This window comes from Oncorhynchus masou, chromosome 5 (genome assembly GCF_036934945.1).
Source record: "Oncorhynchus masou masou isolate Uvic2021 chromosome 5, UVic_Omas_1.1, whole genome shotgun sequence".
In the NCBI taxonomy this organism is placed as follows: Eukaryota; Metazoa; Chordata; class Actinopteri; order Salmoniformes; family Salmonidae; genus Oncorhynchus; species Oncorhynchus masou.
The window spans coordinates 84,625,274-84,640,431 of record NC_088216.1 but is presented as its reverse complement, the minus strand read 5'-3'; the positions used below and the strand labels follow the sequence as shown (position 1 = coordinate 84,640,431).

Here is a 15,158-nt window from a genome sequence, read left to right as displayed (position 1 = left end):
CTAGACCCCCTTCTCCTAGACCCTCCCTAGACTCTGGCCCCTACTCCTAGACTCTGGCCCCTACCCTAGACCCCTAAACCTAGACCCTGGCCCCTACTCCTAGACCCCTAAACCTAGACCCTGGCCCCTACTCCTAGACCCCTAACCCCTAGACCCTGCCCCTACTCCTAGACCCTACCCTAGAACCCTGGCCCCTACTCCTAGACCCCTAACACTAGACCCCTACTCCTAGACCCTGGCCCCTACTCCTAGACCCCTACACTCCTAGACCTGGCCCCTACTCCTAGACCCCTACTCCTAGACCCTGGCCCCTACTCCTAGACCCCTACCCCTAGACCCCTACTCCTAGACCCTGGCCCCTACTCCTAGACCCCTAAGCCCCTAGACTCCTGGCCCCTACTCCTAGACCCCTAAGCCTAGACCCTGGCCCCTACCCTGGCTACCCTAGACCCCTAACCCTAAACACTGGCCCCTACTCCTAGACCCTAACCCTAGACTCTGGCCCCTTCTCCTAGACCCCTAACCCTAGACTCTGGCCCCTACTCCTAGACCCTAACCCTAGACTCCTAGACCCTGGCCCCTACTCCTAGACCCTGGCCCCTAATCCTAGACCCTGGCCCCTACTCCTAGACCCCTAACCCTAGAACCCTGGCCCCTACTCCTAGACCCCTACCCTAGAACCCTGGCCCCTACTCCTAGACCCCTACTCCTAGACCCTGGCCCCTACTCCTAGACCCCTAACACTAGACCCCTACTCCTAGACTCTGGCCCCTACTCCTAGACCCTGGCCCCTACTCCTAGACCCCTAACCCTAGAACCCTGGCCCCTACTCCTAGACCCCCCCCTACTCCTAGACCCCTAGACCCTGGCCCCTACTCCTAGACCCCTTACCCTAGAATCTGGCCCCTACTCCTAGACCCCTAACACTAGACCCTGGCCCCTACTCCTAGACCCCTAACACTAGACCCCTACTCCTAGACTCTGGCCCCTACTCCTAGACCCTGGCCCCTACTCCTAGACCCCCTAGAACCCTGGCCCCTACTCCTAGACCCTGGCCCCTACTCCTAGACCCCTACCCTAGACCCTGGCCCCTACTCCTAGACCCCTAGAACCCTGGCCCCTACTCCTAGACCCCTACTCATAGACCCTGGCCCCTACTCCTAGACCCCTAATCCTAGAACCTGGCCCCTACTCCTAGACCCTGGCCCCTACTCCTAGACCCCTAATCCTAGAACCCTGGCCCCTACTCCTAGACCCTTACTCCTAGACCCTGGCCCCTACTCCTAGACCCCTACCCTAGACCCTGGCCCCTAATCCTAGAACCCTGGCCCCTACTCCTAGACCCCTAATCCTAGAACCCTGGCCCCTACTCCTCTAGACCCCCTAGACCCTGGCCCCTACTCCTAGACCCCTACTCCTAGAACCCTGGCCCCTACTCCTAGACCCCTACTCCTAGACCCTGGCCCCTAATCCTAGACCCCTGGCCCCTAATCCTAGAACCCTGGCCCCTACTCCTAGACCCTGGCCCCTACTCCTAGACCCCTAATCCTAGAACCCTGGCCCCTACTCCTAGACCCTGGCCCCTACTCCTAGACCCTGGCCCCTACCCCTAGACCCCTGTGGAGGTCTCATGTCCATCCATCTATAACAGATACACTTACAGTCGTATAATCATACTTGTATATTGGTATTTACTGTGAAGTTAAACAGAGCTTTTCTTTTTTTCTCCCTCCAGAGGATCAAGGCTGTGGCGGCTCCGCTAGGAGGTGCTAGCTCCCGTCCAGCCGACCACCGTTCTAAGGGCAAGGCTTGCGAGCTGGCCTTCCCGCTGGACCCCAACGGGAACAACGGCCTGATCAAGCCCACCCACACTATTGTAGAAACCATGATGTGAGCGCTCTCTGTGAGAGGAAAGATTCTTTTTTTTTTAAATACCCGCTTTCTATGTTATTATACTATATTATCGCTAAACTAGTTGTAGGACCAGGTTTACATGTATCTGCACTAGGACGGTTCTTTTTTTGTTTCGTTTTCTACAGAGGAAGTTACATTATTGGGTTTCCTGTCTATGTTTTTAATATTTTTTTTATTAAACTATTGTTAAGAATATTACTGTTATTATGATTGAATGAAGTTAAAAGTAAAAAAAATAAATAATTAGATCTCCAAGTCACATGGAGCAGCAGTATCTTATAAGAACAGAATCGGACATACCTACTTATTTTCCCCTGTTGATTATTAGTGGTCTGTCTCTATTTGTGGATACTCTAAAAGAGAAAAAAGGAAGGCTGTATAAAACCCGGAAGAACGAAATGTGTGTCGTGGTTTCAGCTGTAACATTTGATCAACCTAGTTGCTCTCAGCTTTAACTAATGTCTATAGTATGATAATATTGTGGAGGTGGTGCCTCTTGTATACAGTGAGATTAGTCGAGTGTGTTTTGTCGTTGATGTTTGTTGTAAAATTTACAGCGGAACCTGAACGTACCTCCACTACGAAGCTGAGTTCAGGATCCAGAACATCTCATCTACAGTTGCGGGCCACTAAAACAAAACAAAAATGAAACCCTGTACCTGTCTGCTGTACCGGTGTTTTGTGACAAACAATTGCTAGAAGGCACTTGAGCATCTTGACCCAATTGTTTTGCCAGTATATATATAACACTGCAGTGCAACCTAACTTTTTAGTGCCAGCAACTGTACTTGGCTGTGGAGGTACAGACCTGTCCTCCCTGTACGGTGTACTGTGTACATACAGTCAGCCCAACTCCATTTTAGACTAGACTACAATCGGTGTGGACACTACTGCTACGTACCATCCATCCATCCCAGTGCATACACTAGCTACATCACACGTGTTCACCGTCTCCGATGAATTACGTTCACTTAAATAATGCACTGGGTTTTCCTTTATTCTTAGTGGGGTTTTTTAAGTCTCTTGTCGTATTTCTGGCTATAGATAGAGGACGTGACATAGTGGCAAGTCAATAAGAAGCACAACAGCACACTATATAACGCTTTTACCATCTTTTTAGTCTGTCTGTTCCATGATTGATAGGAGCCTAAAGGACCTGGCATAATGACATGATACATTAATGTATATTCCCCATACAGTAACTATTGAAGTACAACTTAATGTATACTCGCCATACAGTAACTATTGAAGTACAACTTAATTTATACTCCCCATACAGTAACTATTGAAGTACAACTTAATGTATACTCCCCATACAGCAACTATTGAAGTACAACTTAATTTGTACTCCCCATACAGTAACTATTGAAGTACAACTTAATTTATACTCCACATACAGTAACTATTGCTCATTAAGGAACCATCCAAATGCAAGCAAACCTCTTATCAATCAGATCTTTCCATTGCATTGCTGTAGGCTCGGTCAGTGAAATTCTGATGTAATTGACTAATGTACTAACTAATAATATCCACTCCCTGCAGCCTTCTCACACTAAGCTTAGTTTCAAATGTTATATCAGTACAGCTTTTCAAAGAGGCAGAAACCATTCAAACAAAAGCCTGTTGAGATTTGAAGCGTTTATGATTCACAATGCAAAGATATTGTTCTTCGAATGGGAAATCCCATGTAGTGAATGGAAACTTGATTCTATTACATTGAATATTTTTATTTTCAATTTTGTTGTATTCAATTAGAAAACGTTTTTATTTTATTTTACTTTGATTTGTTTTTCTATCACATTTTTTTTGCCTTTTGTATTCAAAATGTAAAATGTAAAAATGACCAGCCCGTCTCCACACTTTCTGAGGATGAAACATAATTTAACAACTTGCTGTTAATCAACAAAACTGCAATTTGTAATGTGCAATACTTTGTAGAACGATAAGTATGTTTTTCACTGTTTTTTTTTTTTAAATAGGTTGTTCTTTTTACTTTGGAAGTATGGAGAAAAGAGGAAAAAACATTCTAAAACAATGCGAGAGACAAAAAAAACTACAATTTCAGGGGCCAACGAAAACCACAAAATGTTATGCCATTATATCAACAAAGAAACAATGTTCATTGCAGTAGTAACATTCTCTGTCATAACACACACACACACACACACAATTTGATTCATCTTTATCAAAAGATATACACAAATATTGTCGCAATGAAAGTAATCCTGCCATTTTATAACTATTGACTCAATGCTTTCTCGTAGTCTGAATTGACCTGTGACGTACAGGTGACATTCTAAAATGATGCTGCCACCAAACTTAGGCCTACCTGTGATTCAAAGGGGTAAAATGTGGAAGACATTTCAGTTGAATGCATTCAGTTGTTTAACTGACTAGGTATCCCCTTTTTACTTTTACCATAGTGCTGTTAGTTTGTATAGGAGATTATGACCCGCAGAAATTAAACGCGAGTAGTTAGCTAGCTAGATACCTGTAACAAATCACTAGTAGTTAGCTAGCTAGATACCTGTAACACATCACTAGTAGTTATCTAGCTAGATACCTGTAACAAATCACTAGTAGTTAGCTAGCTAGGTACCTGTAACAAATCACTAGTAGTTAGCTAGCTAGGTACCTGTAACAAATCACTAGTAGTTAGCTAGCTAGGTACCTGTAACACATCACTAGTAGTTAGCTAGCTAGGTACCTGTAACAAATCACTAGTAGTTAGCTAGCTAGGTACCTGTAACAAATCACTAGTAGTTAGCTAGCTAGGTACCTGTAACAAATCACTAGTAGTTCGCTAGCTAGGTGCCTTACAGGTGCCGTATCAAAGAAGCTCACCGAAAACCAAAATGAAAAAGCATTATTATGGTGAAGATAATGGCACCCAGTCCATGGCTGGAGATTGGAGAAGTCTATCACAGATAGAAAACATAATGTTAAACTTCTTTAACTCTCCTGCCTCGTATACATTACATTACATACCTTTAAAAAAGAATGTACAAGGAGAAATGTTTTTAATCCATAAAGAAGAAACCTTTTTAAAAATACAATTTGAAAGATTTTATTTTTTATTTCTATGGCGCTAAAATAACCTGTAAAGCAAAAATGTGTATTTAAAATGAGGGTTTTACTGAGAAAAACGTAAAGTCTTTTTATTTCTAAATAAATAAAAAATATTTGTTAAAAAAGCCTTTGTTCATGTGCAGTGAGAGTGTCACATGGTGAGTCTATAGGGCACATTATAAAGCAGCGCGCTTGCACTTTAGTCATTCAACATCATAATTATCCATATATAATAAATCATAACAATAGATTGGATTTATATTGAGCTTTTCCAGATGCATTACATAGCAAAAAGGGGGGGCGACTCACCTCATCCACCACCATTGTGTAGCATGGCGGCCATTTTGGAAAATCAACTCCCACCACATATCCACATATCATGGCGGAGAGGTGAGGAGGACCTATTGTTGGGTGTATGGGCCCAGTGCTCCCTCCCAAACCCCCACACTATGGGGCTCAGGCCGCTACACCACAGGCTTATCCAGGGCAGTTTAGCCTCTTGTCCCCTATCACCCCACAACAATGCTGCGTCCAAGACAAATAACTTAAGAGGCTTGTGTAGCTCGTACTACACATTTAAACATTGTGTCTTAGTGTCACACGCAGGTTGAGACATACTCTTGTCGAAAAGAATGTTGCTAAAATAAAATAGCGCTCACACATTTCATATTAAAGAGGCACCATTTCTTCAGGCCTATAACGGAGATGCTACAGGGAACCATCTTACGTTAAAGTCATTTAGCAGACGATCTTATTTGGAGCAACTTACAGAAGTGAATGCATACATCTTTGCACTGATCCACCGTAGGAATCGAACCCACAAGCATTGCAAGCACCACGCTCTACCAAATCAAAAGTGTATTTGTCACGTGCGCCGAATACAACAGGTAGTTAGCTAGCTAGTTAACTGTAACAAATCGCAAGTAGTTAGCTAGCTAGATACCTGTAACAAATCACTAGTAGTTAGCTAGGTATCTAGCTAGCTAGACCTTACAGTGAAATCCTTACTTACAAGCCCTTAACCAACAGTGCAATTTTTAAGTAAAAAATAGGTATTATGTAAACAATAGACAAGTAAATCAATTTAAAAAACAGTACAATGAAAGTGAAATTAACAGTAGCGAGGCTATATACAGGGGGTACCGGTACAGAGTCAATGTGGAGGCTATATACAGGGGGTACCGGTACAGAGTCAATGTGGAGGCTATATACAGGGGGTACTGGTACAGAGTCAATGTGGAGGCTATATACAGGGGGTACCGGTACAGAGTCAATGTGGAGGCTATATACAGGGGGTACCGGTACAGAGTCAATGTGGAGGCTATATACAGGGGGTACCAGTACAGACTCAATGTGCAGGGGCACCGGTTAGCTGGGCTAATTGCGGTAATATGTACATGTAGGTACAGTGACTTTACATAGATGATAAACAGAGAGCGGCAGCAGTGTAAAAGAGGCGGGACACAATGCAGATAATTCAGGTAGCCAATGTGCTACTAGTCTACTAACTGAGGTAATATGTACTTGAATGTATTGAGCCACATGGCGATCTCACCATACCGAACGATGACTGAAGACGCGGCTAGTTATTGGCCGAACAATAAACACGATCGCGGTTACCAAATAAATCTTAACTTGGGATACATTTTACAGATACATATTTACATAACATGTTACATAAATATGTATCTGCAGAAAGACAAAATGTCATTTCAAAATGACGGAGAAGATGAAATCTGTTTCCATTTAATTCAATGCAACGATAGTCCATTATTCTAATTCATGAACACAGCAGGTATGCAAGGGACACATTATGTTGAAATTGAACACGACATTGAGCATAGTAGAAAATAGCAGATATAGATAATGTTTTTATTTTATTTTTTATTTTTTACTGTATCTGTCTTGGAATGGGCTTGACCTATGGACACATAGCCTGGTCCCAGATCAGTTTATGCTGTCTGGTCGACCCCTATGGTCTTGACTCACCATAGGCTTAGTAAAAACAACACAGATCTGGGACCAGGCTAGAGAATCCATGCTTCATCAATCAGATTAGCAGCCCCACCTCTCCTACTGTAACTGTGATCCTGCTGCCTGCGCTGTAGTGAACATTGGATGGACTTGGATGTGTTCCTTAACAGCTCCTCTCCTATTTATTTCCCAAGTACCTTATAAAGACCAAACTGATTGATGTGGCAATATATGACCTCTATTGTACTACTGTTCTTCATACCATTGCTTTGTGCTGTTATTTACTGGTTTTTACATTTCTAGTGATGATAAAAAGCATATTTTTAGTAAGTGTCCTTTGCTTTGATAGGTGACATTTGTAATTTGACAACTTTGTGAGGGAAAAGTGAAAAATAAACATCTTTAAAATATATATATATATATTGTGGGTTTGTTAACTTTTTTTGGACATAATATGGTCAATTTTTTAAATAGTTTTATATAAATAGAACATCAGAAACCAGGTATCATTATGCACTGTAGGTTTTAGTAATTTCAGCATCCATCACCCAAACTACCTGGTTTACAATCGTCTATTGTGTGGGAGAAGCCTGATGAATTTGCAGTATAATGTCTTCCACGGTCACATAATGTGTGAGAAAAGTTGATCAAACTCCCTTCTATACCCTTTCAAACCGTGATTTACCAGCAATGATTGGAAAGTAAACGCAAACATAATAACCACGTGTTTTTCTTGACCCAGTATCTGAAGACGAAGCCTCACGATAAAAGATTTCACACACTGACCTGGGCCTGTATTCACAGTGTCTCGGAGAAGGAACTCTCTGTCCATGTAATGTTTTTTTCACTATCATGTTAAAAGCTAAACTAATCCTATATCAGTACTTCTACTTTGTGTCCACAGGCCCTGATCCCTGGCTGAAGAGTTATGTTAGCCCTGGGGAAGATAAGTCTATTCTTAAAATAAACACAACAGTTATTTCTTCAAGTAAGAATTTAGTTTTGTTTTCCATTCTGTGTCTGCCAGATTTCTCCAGGAATATCTTATTATGGCAGAGGATATATTTGTGGAAAGATTTGGCATTTGCGCTCTGTAATAACAAAAACATAACCTATTTCCTCTTGTGTTCCTACTTGTTCTTGCCTTTTATGCAACTCAGATGTTCAAAAAGTTGCAAGTCATTTAAACATACTTCAATCTGACTTCATCAAAATAAAGGTTTCAAATAGGTCTCTAAACTTTAATTTTAGTTTCATGTGTTTGAACCTTTTAAGAGTTTCATGTCTCCCTGTCTCTCTGTGTGGAGAGACTCTCTCTCTCTGTCTGCCTCTCTCTCTGTCTCTCTCTGTATCTGTGTGGAGAGACTCTCTCTCTCTCTGTCTCTCTCTGTCTCTCTCTCCCTCTCTCTCCCTCTCTGTCTCTCTCTCTACACAATATAAGATAAATAAGCATAAATATGGGTTGTATTTACAATGGTGTTTGTTCTTCACTGGTTGCCCTTTTCTCATGGCAACAGGTCACAAATCTTGCTTGCTGCTCTCTCTCTCTCTCATTCTCACTCTCACTCTGTGTGGAGAGACTCTCTCTCTCTCTGTCTCTGAGTGGAGAGTCTCTCTCTCTCTCTCTCTCTGTCTGCCTCTCTCTCGCTCTCTCTCTCTGTCTCTCTCTGTCTCTCTGTGTGGAGAGACTCTCTCTCTCTGTCTCTGTGTGGAGAGTCTCTCTCCCTCTGTCTCTCTCTCTCTACACAATATAAGATAAATAAGCATAAATATGGGTTGTATTTACAATGGTGTTTGTTCTTCACTGGTTGCCCTTTTCTCGTGGCAACAGGTCACAAATCTTGCTTGCTGCTCTGTCTCTCTCTCTCTCTCTCTCTCTCTCTCTCTCTGTCTCTGTGTGGAGAGTCTCTGTCTCTCTCTCTCTCTCTCTCTCTCTCTCTCTCTCTCTGTGGAGATCCTGTGTTGCTTTGCGCTCCTCCGGCTGGGTGAAAAACAGGAAGTGAGTGACAGTTGACATCTGCCTGCAGTAGCAGGAAGCCTCTGTTTCTGCTCTGCTTTGTCCTGGAGATAGACAACTGTTGTGTGCACCGTGTTGCAGGCCATGGTGAGGGTTGTATTCATTAGGGCACACCGTAGCAAGAGTGTTTCCTTTTTGGCAAGTTCAGGCAGTCCCTCTTGGTCTCAGTCCTTTTTCTTCCATGTAGGGGACCGATGAATCCCGGCTGTTTGCGTCGTGCAGTGGCAATGGCAGATCGAGGCCAAGCAGCGAGAGAAGTTGAAAAGTACTGTAATGTTACCATAGCCTTTAATCTTAGAAATAGATTTAGTTCTTCTCAGAAGGTGCTGGAAAAATAAAACTCACACTCTGTCGGCGAAGCCACACAACAAAGCGGGTGGGTTTGGGTGGTATGTTATCAAGACAAAACACAATTTAGAGCAAAGCCATTTGAGGAGTGTGTGTTTGTATACATACTGTATGTACTCTCAGCATTACGTAAAGAAAGGCCCAAAGGCATACATCGTTAACAACCCAGATTACCTCTACACTACAGTCAGAACCCAGTTTACCTCTACACTACATTAAGAACCCAGTTTACCTCTACACTACATTAAGAACCCAGTTTACCTCTACACTACATTAAGAACCCAGTTTACCTCTACACTACATTAAGAACCCAGTTTACCTCTACACTACATTAAGAACCCAGTTTACCTCTACACTACAGTCAGAACCCAGTTTACCTCTACACTACAGTCAGAACCCAGTTTACCTCTGCACCCAGTTTACATTTAAGAACCCAGTTTACCTCTACACTACATTAAGAACCCAGTTTACCTCTGCACTACAGTCAGAACCCAGTTTACCTCTACACTACAGTCAGAACCCAGTTTACCTCTGCCAGTTTACACTACATTAAGAACCCAGTTTACCTCTACACTACATTAAGAACCCAGTTTACCTCTGCACTACATTAAGAACCCAGTTTACCTCTACACTACATTAAGAACCCAGTTTACCTCTACACTACAGTCAGAACCCAGTTTACCTCTACACTACAGTAAGAAACCAGTTTACCTCTACACTTCATTAAGAACCCAGTTTACCTCTACACTACATTAAGAACCCAGTTTACCTCTACTACATTAAGAACAGTCAGAACCCAGTTTACCTCTACACTACATTAAGAACCCAGTTTACCTCTACACTACATTAAGAACCTAGTTTACCTCTACACTACAGTCAGAACCCAGTTTACCTCTACACTACATTAAGAACCCAGTTTACCTCTACACTACATTGAGAACCCAGTTTACCTCTACACTACATTAAGAACCTAGTTTACCTCTACACTACATCTTTACACACTACATTAAGAACCCAGTTTACCTCTACACCCAGTTTACCTTTACTACACTACATTTAGAACCCAGTTTACCTCTACACTACATTAAGAACCCAGTTTACCTCTACACTACATTAAGAACCTAGTTTACCTCTACACTACAGTAAGAACACAGTTTACCTCTACACTACATTAAGAACCCAGTTTACCTCTACACTACATTAAGAACCTAGTTTACCTCTGCACTACAGAAAGAACACAGTTTACCTCTACACTACAGTCAGAACCCAGTTTACCTCTACACTACATTCAGAACCCAGTTTACCTCTACACTACATTCAGAACCCAGTTTACCTCTGCACTACATTAAGAACCCAGTTTACCTCTACACTACATTAAGAACCCAGTTTACCTCTGCACTACATTAAGAACCCAGTTGACCTCTGCACTACATTAAGAACCCAGTTTACCTCTACACTACATTAAGAACCCAGTTTACCTCTACACTACATTAAGAACCCAGTTTACCTCTACACTACATTAAGAACCCAGTTTACCTCTACACTACATTAAGAACCCAGTTTACCTCTGCACTACATTAAGAACCCAGTTTACCTCTGCACTACATTAAGAACCCAGTTTACCTCTACACTACAGTCAGAACCCAGTTTACCTCTACACTACAGTCAGAACCCAGTTTACCTCTACACTACATTAAGAACACAGTTTACCTCTGCACTACATTAAGAACCCAGTTTACCTCTACACTACAGTCAGAACCCAGTTTACCTCTACACTACAGTCAGAACCCAGTTTACCTCTACACTACATTAAGAACCCAGTTTACCTCTGCACTACATTAAGAACCCAGTTTACCTCTGCACTACATTAAGAACCCAGTTCAGCGTGATTTAAACCGACTGCCTTCTCGGCTCAATCGGAAATGACCTTTAAATTATGTACAGTAGTTCAATCTGTAACTCTTGGTTGCAATAAACATATTTAAATAACAACCTTTGATTTTCACTTGTGACACAAAACACGTAGCAAAAAAAAGATGTTTATTTTTGTATCATTTTTTTCCTTCATAAAAAAAAAAGTCAAAATAAAAAACCACGGTTACATCATCAGCCCGATCTCAATCTCAATGACCTAAATCGATACGTTTCTTTCCTTTCTTGTGCTTCGATCCATCGAGGGAGAAAAGCATCATATAAAAAAATACTATACAGAGAAATAGAACTTTAATAAACACACTTAAAAAATACACACTATCAATGCATGCATCAACTCGACCTTTTAAATGCATAGGGGATGGTTAGTGGTTGACTTGGTCGAGGAACTAAACGTTCTACTGCTTGAGTTCCTGTTCCTCTTATAGAATATTAGCTCAAAGGTATAGTGGGGCTGCTGCCCCTAAATATAAACAGTACAGGCACCCAAAATGAGTAGCAGTCCCTATTTCAGTCCAAGTCAAGCACAGGGGATGATCACATGTAAAATGCCTAAAAGGTTTGTTTAACTCTAACCTTAAGAAACCATTTTTTTGGGGGCCACTTCATATTGCGAAGAAAAACACTTGTCTTCCATCTCAAAGTTTCATAATTTGTACATTAAGATACGTACAGTACATGTAACACTATATTCTATTGAAGTGCTTTGAGAATGACCAATTTAAAAGTTTATAGTATCCCCTTCGAGAAAACAGGATCTGTATTCCCAGTCCATATAATCTTACCCATTATGAACTGAAATGCCAAAAACTGATCCTGGATCAGAAACACTTCTCTGAGATGTTTTATTTGACGCAGAATTATGAAACTGCTCTGTGGAGATCTGGGTTAAGGACCTGGTCATCTGAGCTCATCCAACCACCTCAAGCAAAACACATTATTAACAGTGGCCTTCCATTACCAGGGGCAGATTTTGTTTACGTAAGAACTGAGAGAGAGAGAGAGAGAGAGAGAGAGAGAGAGAGAGAGAGAGAGAGAGAGAGAGAGAGAGAGAGAGAGAGAGAGAGAGAGAGAGAGAGAGAGAGAGAGAGAGAGAGAGAGAGAGAGAACGAGAACGAGAGAAAGTGGAGAGTTCTGTGAACAGCAGGACCAGGCCAGTTCCGTGGGCAACAATACAAACTTGAACAGAGAAGCTGATTGTTCTTATGAGAATTCTCCAAAATCTCCAAGAACAATGAGTGCTCTGTACTTTATAGACCCAACTGGTGCTTTCCAACACTGGGTATAAACGGAACTCTGGGTATAGCAGTATTCTTCGGGTCATTGTTCCTGCTGGAAGGTGAACCACCATCCCAGTCTCAAATCTTTTGAAGACTGAAACAGGTTTCCCTCAAGATGTGCCCTGTATTTAGCACCATCCATCATTCCTTAAATTCTGACCAGTTTCCCAGTCCCTGCCGATGAAAAACATACCCACAGCATGATGCTGCTACCACCATGCTTCACTGTGGGGATGATATTCTCGGAGTGATGAGAGTTGTTGGGTTTGCGCCAGACAGCGTTTTCCTTGATGGCCAAAAGGCTCAATTTTAGTCTAATCTAACCCAAGTACCTTCTTCCATATGTTTGGGGAGTCTCCCACCTGCCTTTTGGCGAACAACAAACATGTTTTCTTATTCTTTTCTTTAAGCAATGCCTTTTTTCTGGCCACTCTTCCATAAATCCCAGCTCTGTGGAGTGTACGGCTTAAAGTGGTCCTATGGACAGATACTCCAATCTCCGCTGTGAAGCTTTGCAGCTCCTTCAGGGTTTTCTTTGTTTAACTGGGAAAGTGAGTCTAAATTAGGCTTCAGATCCAGAAGGATAGAGGGATAGAGGGGTAGAGGGATGGAGGGGTAGATGGATGGAGTGGTAGAGGGATGGAGGGGTAGCGGGGTAGAGGGATGGAGGGGCAGTTAGAAGGATGGAGGGATAGAGGGGTGGAGGGATGGAGGGGTAGAGGGATGGAGTGGTAGAGGGATGGAGGGGTAGCAGGGTAGAGGGATGGAGGGATGGAGGGGCAGTTGGAAGGATGGAGGGATAGAGGGGTGGAGGGGTGGAGGGGTAGATAGTAGGGTAGAGGGGTGGAGGGATGGAGGGGTAGATAGTAGGGTAGAGGGGTGGAGGGATGGAGGGATAGAGGGGTGGAGGGATGGAGGGGTAGATGGTAGGGTAGAGGGATAAAGGGATATAGGGGTGGAGGGGTAGAGGTGTGGAGGGATAGAAGGATAGAGGGATGGAGGGATAGAAGGATAGAGGGATGGAGGGATGGAAGGATAGAAGCATGGAGGGATGGAGGAATAGAGGTATGGAGGTGGTAGACAGAAAGGAGGACAAACCTAAGAAAACATCAGCAGGATAAACAAAGACAACCTGGAAGAGGTATTACTCTAATATTATGTCTCTGAGTGTTGCTTGAGGGAAGCTGTAAATCCATTTGGCCAAAATGGTGAAAAATGAAAGAACATCAATCAATACACACAAATAAAAACAGATACCACTATACACATACTCATCCATCCACAGACAAATCACAGTATGTCCACATTAAAGTATTTGCTGAAGGACCAAACACTTTAGTTTTTTTTATCCCCATCACCAATAGCAGCAGGCTTTCTTCTTGTGCATTGTTATCCTTCACCCTTTGTCCAAACTGTGTGTGTGTGTGTGTGTGTGTGTGTCTGTGTGTGTGTGTGCGTGGGTGTGTCTGTTTGTGTGTGAGTGTTTGTGTCTGTGAGTGTGTGTGTGTCTGTGTGTGTGTGTGTGTGTGTGGGTGGGTGCGTGTGTGTGTGTCTATGTGTTTGTGTGTGTGTGTGTCTGTGTGTTTGTGTGTGTGTGTGTGTGTTTGTGTCTGTGAGAGTGTGTGTGCATGGGTGGGTGCGTGTGTGTGTGTTTCCATATGTAAGTGTGGTTGCTTTTCCAGGCCAAATGGCTTCTGCTTTTTGATGATTCAAACAAACAAAACTCAAACAAAATGAAAACATTTTTCAGGCTACACTGAGTGTACAAAACATTAGGAACACCTTGTCTTTCCATGACATCGGCTGACCAGGTGAATCCAGGTGAAATCTATGATCCCTTATTGATGTCACTTGTTAAATCCACTTCAATCAGTGTAGATGAAGGAGAGGAGACAGGTTAAAGAAGGACTTTTAACCCTTGAGACAATTGAGACATGGATTGTGTATGTGTGCCATTCAGAGGGTGAATGGACAAGACAAAGGATTTAAGTTCATTTGAATGGGATATGGTCATAGGTACCAGGCACACCGGTTTGTGTCAAGAACTGCAATGCTGCTGGGTTTTTCACGCTCAACAGTTTATTGTGTGTATCAAGAATGGTCCACCACCCAAAGAACATTCAGCTAACCTGACACAACAGGTTGTAAGCTCCCGAGTCTCACAGAGTGCAAGAGGCGTCACTACAGTCCCTGGTTCGATTCCAGGCTGTATCACATCCGGCCGTGATTGGGAGTCCCATAGGGCTGCGCGCAAGTGGCCCAGCGTCGGCTGGGGAAGGCTGTCATTGTAAATAAAAATTTGTTCTTAAACTGACTTGCCTAATTAAATAAAGGTTAAATAAAAAAACAACAACAATTGGAGTCAATATGGGCCAGCATCCCTGTGGAACGCCAAATTGAGGCTGTTCTTAGGGCAAAAATGGGGGGGGGGTGAAACTCGATATAAGGAAGGTGTTCTTAATTTTTTGTCCGCTCACTGTATGACATGGGTAAATTGTTTCTTCTTCTTCTATGTTTTTGTAAGAGGTTGGCTGAATGGCAACACATGAAACACAAGACTTGTGGGGAAGATGCATCTGTAAAAAAAAGTCTTCATTTCTTTTGCACCAGGGTTGGTGGGGCGA

General features: G+C 42.7%; 1 pseudogene; it reads left to right on the top strand.

Annotated features, from left to right (window-relative positions):
• The window catches only part of LOC135540408 (sodium- and chloride-dependent taurine transporter-like), a 65,156-nt pseudogene extending 57,787 nt beyond the window's left edge, over positions 1-7,369 (top strand).
• Positions 7,370-15,158: the final 7,789 nt, after the last annotated feature.